This window comes from Dendrobates tinctorius, unplaced genomic scaffold (assembly GCF_039654945.1).
Source record: "Dendrobates tinctorius isolate UK_male_01 unplaced genomic scaffold, ASM3965494v1 ptg000125l, whole genome shotgun sequence".
Taxonomy (NCBI): domain Eukaryota; kingdom Metazoa; phylum Chordata; class Amphibia; order Anura; family Dendrobatidae; genus Dendrobates; species Dendrobates tinctorius.
Window position 1 is genome coordinate 20,216,935 of NW_027361793.1, and position 8,066 is coordinate 20,225,000.

The 8,066-nt window shown below is 50.7% G+C and overlaps 1 protein-coding gene across 4 annotated transcripts in view; it reads right to left on the reverse strand.

Moving 5' to 3' along the window:
- FASTKD2 (FAST kinase domains 2) overlaps positions 1-8,066 on the reverse strand; it is a 225,369-nt gene that overhangs the window by 214,018 nt on the left and 3,285 nt on the right. The window lies entirely within an intron of this gene.

Consider the following 8,066-nt stretch of genomic DNA (forward strand, 5'->3'; position numbering starts at 1 on the left):
ATACAGGGAGGGAAACATTTTGGGGAATACTATTAAAATAAACCAATTACCATTGATGGAGAGACTTGGCAGAGAACACTCTGCTTAGAACGATCCAAGAGGCTTTAGTTCCTTTATACAGGACTCTATACAAGGACGTGACGTTTGTTGTTGGGGCCCCAGGATTGCGTTAATGGAGCCAGATCAGTGTCCATGTGCTGAAAGGGACCTATCGGGCGATTCATACTGCCCAAACCACAGGCAGGGATTGTAGCCGGGTATAATATTCTCTTAAATAAAACAACCTGATCCAGCTGGGGGCCATAGCTGGAGACAACCAGTGCTGCTGGAGGTGACTGAATGACTGTCTCTATGAACAAGCAAGAATGAAGTATAGGAATCCACATTAAGTGCACCAGGAAAGTATCTATATATATAATTGCCTTAAATTGTCTGTCATCCACTTCCGTCTGGATGTCCCCGAATCTCACAATCCACCACGCCGCACCGGAAGTACGCCGACTGCCATATTGGAATACCCAAGTGATGGGTATTCCAATATGGCACCCGCTGGTGGTACCAGGCTCTTCCATAGTACCACCAGCGGTACACCGCCGGAACCCCCCCGTTGGACCCGCCTCCATGCAGACACAGCCAGCAGGAAAGACCGCGGCTTGCAGCCTGTGCTGGAGATGGGGTGCAGCGCCACCAGAGGGCGCCCGCACCCAATCTCCAGCACAGGCCGCTAGCCGCGGTCTTTCCTGTCGGCTGCCCACCACCGCTGGCCACGCCGCTGGACCCCCCGAGGGGGGTGTAATGAGGGGGGTATCACACACACATGTACATACACACACTCACATATACACACACATGTACTCACGTACACACACACATGTACTCACATACACACACACACGTACTCACATACACACACACACGTACTCACATACACACGTACTCACATATAATAATCTTTATTTATATAGCGCCAACATATTCCGCAGCGCTTTACAGTTTAACAGTTTCAAAACACAAGTCATAAGTAACAACGTTAACAATACAATAATTAAAGCAAAATAAGACGACCCTGCTCGTGAGAGCTTACAATCTACAATGAGGTGTGTGAGATACAAAGTACAGGTGTGTATTTACAATGGTGTATTTATAATGATGGTCCAGCCATCTTGAGGGAGTGAGGGATGGAGCTAGTGAATGGGCTACACATGCACACTTACACATAGACTGACTTTGATTAGTGAACGTGATAGGCCGCTCTGAACAAATGTGTTTTGAGGGAGCGCCTGAAACTATGCAAATTGTGGATAGTCCTAATTTCTTGGGGTAGAGCATTCCAGAGGACTGGAGTCGGGAGTGGGAGGTAAGTAGTAGTGCAGAGGTTAGTCGAAAGTCGTTTGCAGAGCGCAGCGGTCGGTTAGGCCGATAGACAGAAATGAGGGCGGAGATGTAGGGGAGTGCTGCACTGTGGAGAACTTTGTGGGTCAGAACAAGTACTGGGAATTGGATCCTATAATGAATGGGCAGCCAATGTAAGGACTGGCGAAGAGCGGACGTGTCCGACTACCGATTAGCCAGATAGATGACCCTGGCTGCTGCATTAAGTATGGACTGGAGAGGGGATAGTTGAGTAACGGGGAGGCCAATTAATAGAGCGTTGCAGTAATCCAAGTGGGAGTGGATCAATGCTACAGTGAGGGTTTTTGTTGTTTCCATGGTGAGAAAAGGGCGGATTCTAGAGATGTTTTTTAGGTGTAGGCGGCAAGAGCAGGCAAGAGATTGTATATGGGATGTGAAGGAGAGATTGGTGTCAAACATAACACCCAGACAGCGCAACAGCGGAGAGGGAAATGTCAGATTTAGGGAGGTTAGTAGACGGCGGGAGCAAAAGAAGTTCAGTTGAGTTTCAGATAGAGAGTGGACATGATATTGGAGACTGCGGACAGTCACTGGCGTTCTGTAGTACAGCGGGGGTAAGGTCGGGGGATGACGTATATAGTTGTGTGTCATCAGAATAAAGATGGTACTGAAAGCCAAATCTGCTGATGGTCTGTCCAACTGGGGCCGTGTAGAGAGTGAAGAGAAGGTGGCCAAGGACTGAGCCCTGAGGTACCCCGACAGCGAGAGGAAGAGGAGAGGACATGGAGCCAGAGAATAAAACAGTGAAGGAGCAGTCAGAAAGATAGGAAGAGAACCAGGAGAGAGCAGTGTCCTTAATGCCTAGTGACTGGAGCTTAGAGAGTAGGAGATGGTGGTCAACAGCGTCGAAAGCTGCAGATAGGTCAAGAAGAATGAGCAGAGAGTGGTCACCATTACGTTTTGCTGTCAGAAGGTCATTGGTCACTTTGATGAGTGCAGTTTCAGTCGAATGTAGGGGGCAGAAGCCGGACTGTGAAGGGTCTAGAAGGGAGTGAGTGGAAAGGTAACGGGTAAGGCGGGAGTAAACTAGGCGCTCCAAAAGTTTAGAGATGAATGGGAGATTGGAGACTGGTCTGTAGTTGTTTGTGCAGAATGGGTCGAGAGCGGGTTTCTTTAGTAATGGAGTAATGATGGCGTGTTTGAAGGAGGATGGGAAAATGCCCGAGGAGAGGGAGAGATTAAAGATTGCAGTTAGGTGAGTTGTGACGACTGGAGAGAAAGACTGGAGATGTGAGGGAATGGGGTCGGTAGTGCATGTAGTTGGACGAGAGGAGTCTGGAGACTTCTTCTTCTGTGATGGGATCAAATGTGGAAAGTGAGCCAGGGGAGATGCAGCACTTGGTTGTTGGGAGCAGATTTCCTGACGGATATTATCTATTTTTTTCTGTAAAGTGGGAAGCCAGGTCATCAGCACAAATGTTTGTGATAGGGGCTTGCGCTTTTGGCCTGAGGAGGGAGTGAAAGTGTCAAAAAGTTTCTTGGGGTTGTTGGCTAGTGAGGATATCAGGGTGGTGAAGTAGGTGTGTGTGTCAAGGTGAAGGACAGCGTTATAGGTTCTTAACATAAATTTGAAGTGGATGAAGTCTTCTGGTGTGCGGGTATTTCTCTATAGGCGTTCAGCACTCCTAGAGCATCGCTGGAGAAGCTGAGTTTGCGACGTGAGCCAGGGCTGTTTTACTCTGTGCTTGGAGGTTCTGATTTCTGAGGGTGAGGGGAGCTACTTGGTCAAGGGTGCTTCTAAGAGTGTTGTTGTAGTGATGAACCGCCAGATCAGGACAGGAAAAAGAGGAGATTGGGGACAGTGACGAGTGTAGGGAGTCTGACAGTGTCTGAGGGTTAATGGCTTGTAGATTTCTGAATGTGTGGCAGGTAGGAGTGAGCTGGGGTGGGCGAGGATACGTGAGCGTGAAGGAGAGAATGTTGTGGTCAGAGAGTGGAAGCGGTGAGTTATTTAGGTGGGAGATTGAACAGAGCCGGACAAAGACCAGATCAAGGGTGTTACCGTCCTTGTGTGTCTCAGAGATTGAAAGCTGCGAGAGGCCTAGAGAGGTGGTTAGTGATAGAAGCTGGGATGCAGATGTGGAAGTAGGGCTGTTAATGGGGATGTTGAAGTCTCCGACGATAAGAGTTGGTAGTTCTAAGGACATGAAGTGCGGCAGCCAGGCTGAAAAGTGGTCAAGGAGGTGGGTGGGTGAGCCTGGGGGCCGGTATTTAACGGCTACTCTGAGGGAGAGGGGACGGAAGAGCCTGATGGTGTGGACCTCAAAAGAAGGGAATGAGAGTGATGGAACTGGGGGGATGACCTGGAAAGTGCATTGTGGGGACAGGAGTATGCCGACTCCACCAACATGTCTGTTTGTGTGTCTCGGGGAATGAGAGAATTGTAAACCACCATAGGAAATGGCAGCAGGAGAGACAATGTCAGAATCCTGAATCCAGGTTTCAGTGAGGGCCAACAGATTAGGAGAGTTGTTCAGAAAGTAGTTGTGCAGGAAAGGAAGCTTGTTACAAACAGACCGTGGATTCCAGAGGGCACAATTAAAAGATGGAGATGACGGAGTGCAAGTAAAATTAATAAGATTATTATGGTTTTGATATGAGGTAGGGTAGGGGTTGAGGTTGGGGGATGGTGGACCAGGGTTTGGGGGAGATGTCACCTGAAATCAGTAGGAGTAGGAAGATAAAGAGCAAATAGTTGTTGGAATTGTAAGTAGTTTTTTTCTGCGATGTGTTTGGGCAAGATGGGCTGAGGTTTCTCAGGAAGGTGAGGAGTGCATGGGAGCTGTACATGGGGGAGAGAAGTATAGAGGGGCTGATGTATATGAGTCTTGATGGAGGGGGGATGGGGCAGTGAATGTGGATGGCAAGGAAGCACAGGAGGATAGAAATTAAGCACATGGTTAAAGGGGAAAGCAAAGTGTGGTTTACCTGACTTCTGCCCTGATAAACTGCTATGGATAACTGCCGTTTACTTGATGCTTTGCTTATGGGATGCTTGCGTGCTGTACCCCACACTGCGTGCTTCCCCTTAGGAACTACTAAATATATAGGCCATACTACAGGGTCAGGAGAGGGATTGTGGGAGCTGGTTGGGGATAATTTGGCAGCTGGGGCCAGCACACCAGGAGGTGGTTAGATGATCAAAGGTACTAGACCAGGCTGCATCTATATGCTTACAAAACCTACAAAAGACAAAATGAAAAAAACCCTGCTATAATTAAATAAGTAAAAAGCAAAAGTGCATTTAAATCATACAGAGTTCTTAGTAATACTGTATTTGATCAAACATAGCATAAAAGCCGTCCCACCATCGACAAGGTGACTCTGTGGTCGGGGCGGTCCTACACTGTCTAGTATTAGTAACCTTATCATGTGTCAAAGTTGACGTCTGTGTGAATAAGGGCAGACAAGGACCGGGTCCCGACCACAGAGTCACCTTGTCGATGGTGGGATGGCTTTTATGCTATGTTTAATTCTATGGGATAGTGGGGAAGAGACAGAAGGTCGGGGGTGCAGAAGCTCAGGCGGTGGTGAGGCGGCAGAATGGTTATTGCAGGCTGTAAGCTTTCCTGAAAAGATGGGTTTTCAGGTTCCGTTTGAAGGATCCGAGGGTGGTGGAAAATCGGACGTGTTGAGGCATGGAATTCCAGAGGATATAAAGCAGTAAGTATTAATACAGTGCAACAAATGAATTATACCAAAGCTTTAGCAGGCACATTAAAATATGTAGCAAAATGGTAAAGCAGCGGAAGACAGACAGCAAGCAGAAGTATGGAGTTGTACCATTTGGATATATTGCAGCAGAAAAGACAGCCAGCAGAGGTGGGGAGTTGTACCATTCAGGCTGTTTGCTAACAGTGAATGAAGTGAATACATGCAGGGTAGATTAGTTCAGACGTTGAATGATTTGATTACCATTTGGATATATTGCAGCAGAAAAGACACACACGTACTCACATACACACACACACACACACTTCCCTCCCGATGCGATAGCATCGGGCACACCTCTAGTCATACAATAACTGCCCATAGTGGCAAAACATTGGGGAGTAATGACAGGATTATCCTGCCCGATCTGAGAGCAGCATCAGAGACTAACGCCAACGCTGGATCACTTTCTAGGCTTCTTGTAGTTTTGATAAATCATATTTCCCCATTGCAGCTCTGATCCTCTCGGTGATAAACTCTTGGTTTGTTGTCCTCCATATTCATGAGTTCTTTCAAAACTACAGCAAGAATGTCAGTAAGTGACCCAACACTGGAATAAGGGTCTCTGTCCCGATATGAAGCCCGTAGATTAGGAAATAAAAACCCCATGAATAAGTCCCTTTAAAACAAGGTATCAGTAGGGCTCATTGGCATACGAACCTGCCATTTCATTGACAAGAATGGTTACAAGCCCCATCATTCAGACTACCCGCTTATTGTTTGTAAAACAGCTGCTGAAAAAAGCACGGAGGCATCTGGCTGCAATGATTGTGCAAGCATGCTAAAGGTAGGTGCAAGGTTTACTTGGAAGGTAGGGAAATTACGGTAAGGCACCCATGGTGCTGGAAGAATGATTTTTGGAAAATGAGAGCAAGCTTGTATGGTAGCATAGTACATAGATTTCTTTATTTTATGTATTAGCCTCCATAGGCTAGAACTAATACACTGTGCAGGAGAGTCTCTATATACTGACTGCATATCAAAACAGACACAGCACATGGAATCTCCTCACACAAAGATTAGAATCATAGAATCGTAGAGTTGGAAGGGACCTCCTGGGCCATCTGGTCCAACCCCCTGCTCAAAGCAGGATTCGCTAAATCATCCCAGTCAGATGTCTGTCCAGCCTCTGTTTGAAGACTTCCATTGAAGGAGATTACCTCCATATACCTGATAACTGAGGATGAGAAACGCCTGCACGGACCTGGATAATACCGTGATCACTGGTACTGGACAAGAGCACCGCCGTAATCACTGGTACTAGTCTGGAGTATGGCCGTAATCACTGATACTGGATTAGAGCACTGACAAAATCACTGGTACTGGACTAGAGCACCAGCAAAAACACTGGTACTGGACTAGAGTACAGTCATGATCACTGGTATTGGACTAGCGTACTGCTTTGATCACTGGGACCTGACAGGAGTACGGCTGTAATCATTGGTAATGGACTGGGTACACTGTGATCACTGGCATCTGACTGGACTTTGGCTGCGATCACTACTGATGGACTGGGTACGGCTGCGATCACTGGAGATGGACTGGTTACGCTGTGGTTACTTAAAGGACATGTTACGGCTGCGATCACTGGTAATGGACTGGGTACACTGCGATCACTGGCATCTGACTGGGTACGGCTGCGATCACTGGTGATGGACTGGTTACGCTGTGGTCACTTAATGGTCGTGTTACGGCTGCGATCACTGGTGAAAGACTGGTTACGGCTGCGCTCACCGGTAATGGACTTGCTATGCTGCGGTCACTGGTGATGGACTGGATACGGCTGCGGTCACTGATAATGGACTGGATACGGCTGCGGTCACTGATAATGGACTGGGTACGCTGCGGTCGCCGGCGATGGGCTGGGTACGCTGCGGTCGCCGGCGATGGGCTGGGTACGCTGCGGTCGCCGGCGATGGGCTGGGTACGCTGCGGTCGCCGGCGATGGGCTGGGTACGCTGCGGTCGCCGGCGATGGGCTGGGTACGCTGCGGTCGCCGGCGATGGGCTGGGTACGCTGCGGTCGCCGGCGATGGGCTGGGTACGCTGCGGTCGCCGGCGATGGGCTGGGTACGCTGCGGTCGCCGGCGATGGGCTGGGTACGCTGCGGTCGCCGGCGATGGGCTGGGTACGCTGCGGTCGCCGGCGATGGGCTGGGTACGCTGCGGTCGCCGGCGGTGGGCTGGGTACGCTGCGGTCGCCGGCGATGGGCTGGGTACGCTGCGGTCGCCGGCGATGGGCTGGGTACGCTGCGGTCACCGGCGATGGGCTGGGTACGCTGCGGTCACCGGCGATGGGCTGGGTACGCTGCGGTCACCGGCGATGGGCTGGGTACGCTGCGGTCACCGGCGATGGGCTGGGTACGCTGCGGTCACCGGCGATGGGCTGGGTACGCTGCGGTCACCGGCGATGGGCTGGGTACGCTGCGGTCACCGGCGATGGGCTGGGTACGCTGCGGTCACCGGCGATGGGCTGGGTACGCTGCGGTCACTGGGGATGGACTGGGTACGCTGTGATTACAGTAGCTCGGACACCGTGTATACAGTATGAGGGGTGCAACCAGCGTCGGACTGGCCCACCGGGGAGCCGGAGGATTCTCCGGTGGGCCCTGGCATCTGGTGGGCCCTGGCCCCTGCTGGCATACAGGGCCAGCAGTTGCCTTGGGCCCCCACTGCTCCAGGGGCTCCCAGCCAGTGCCACACAGCTGCTATGGGGGCCCGTGCCAGCGCTGCTAAAGAGAAATGAATATTCACTGCGAAGCAGTGAATATCATTTCACTCTCAGTCTCCACTCCCCGGGGCCCCGCCCCCCAGCCTAGGCAGCCGGCCCCGCCCTCAATTGCAGTGGAAGAGAGAGCGTCTCTCTCCCATCAGTCCCCTCTGCTCCTGACTCACAGCCGGTGCGCGATGACGTCACCATCGTGCACCCGCTGTGTGTCTGGCA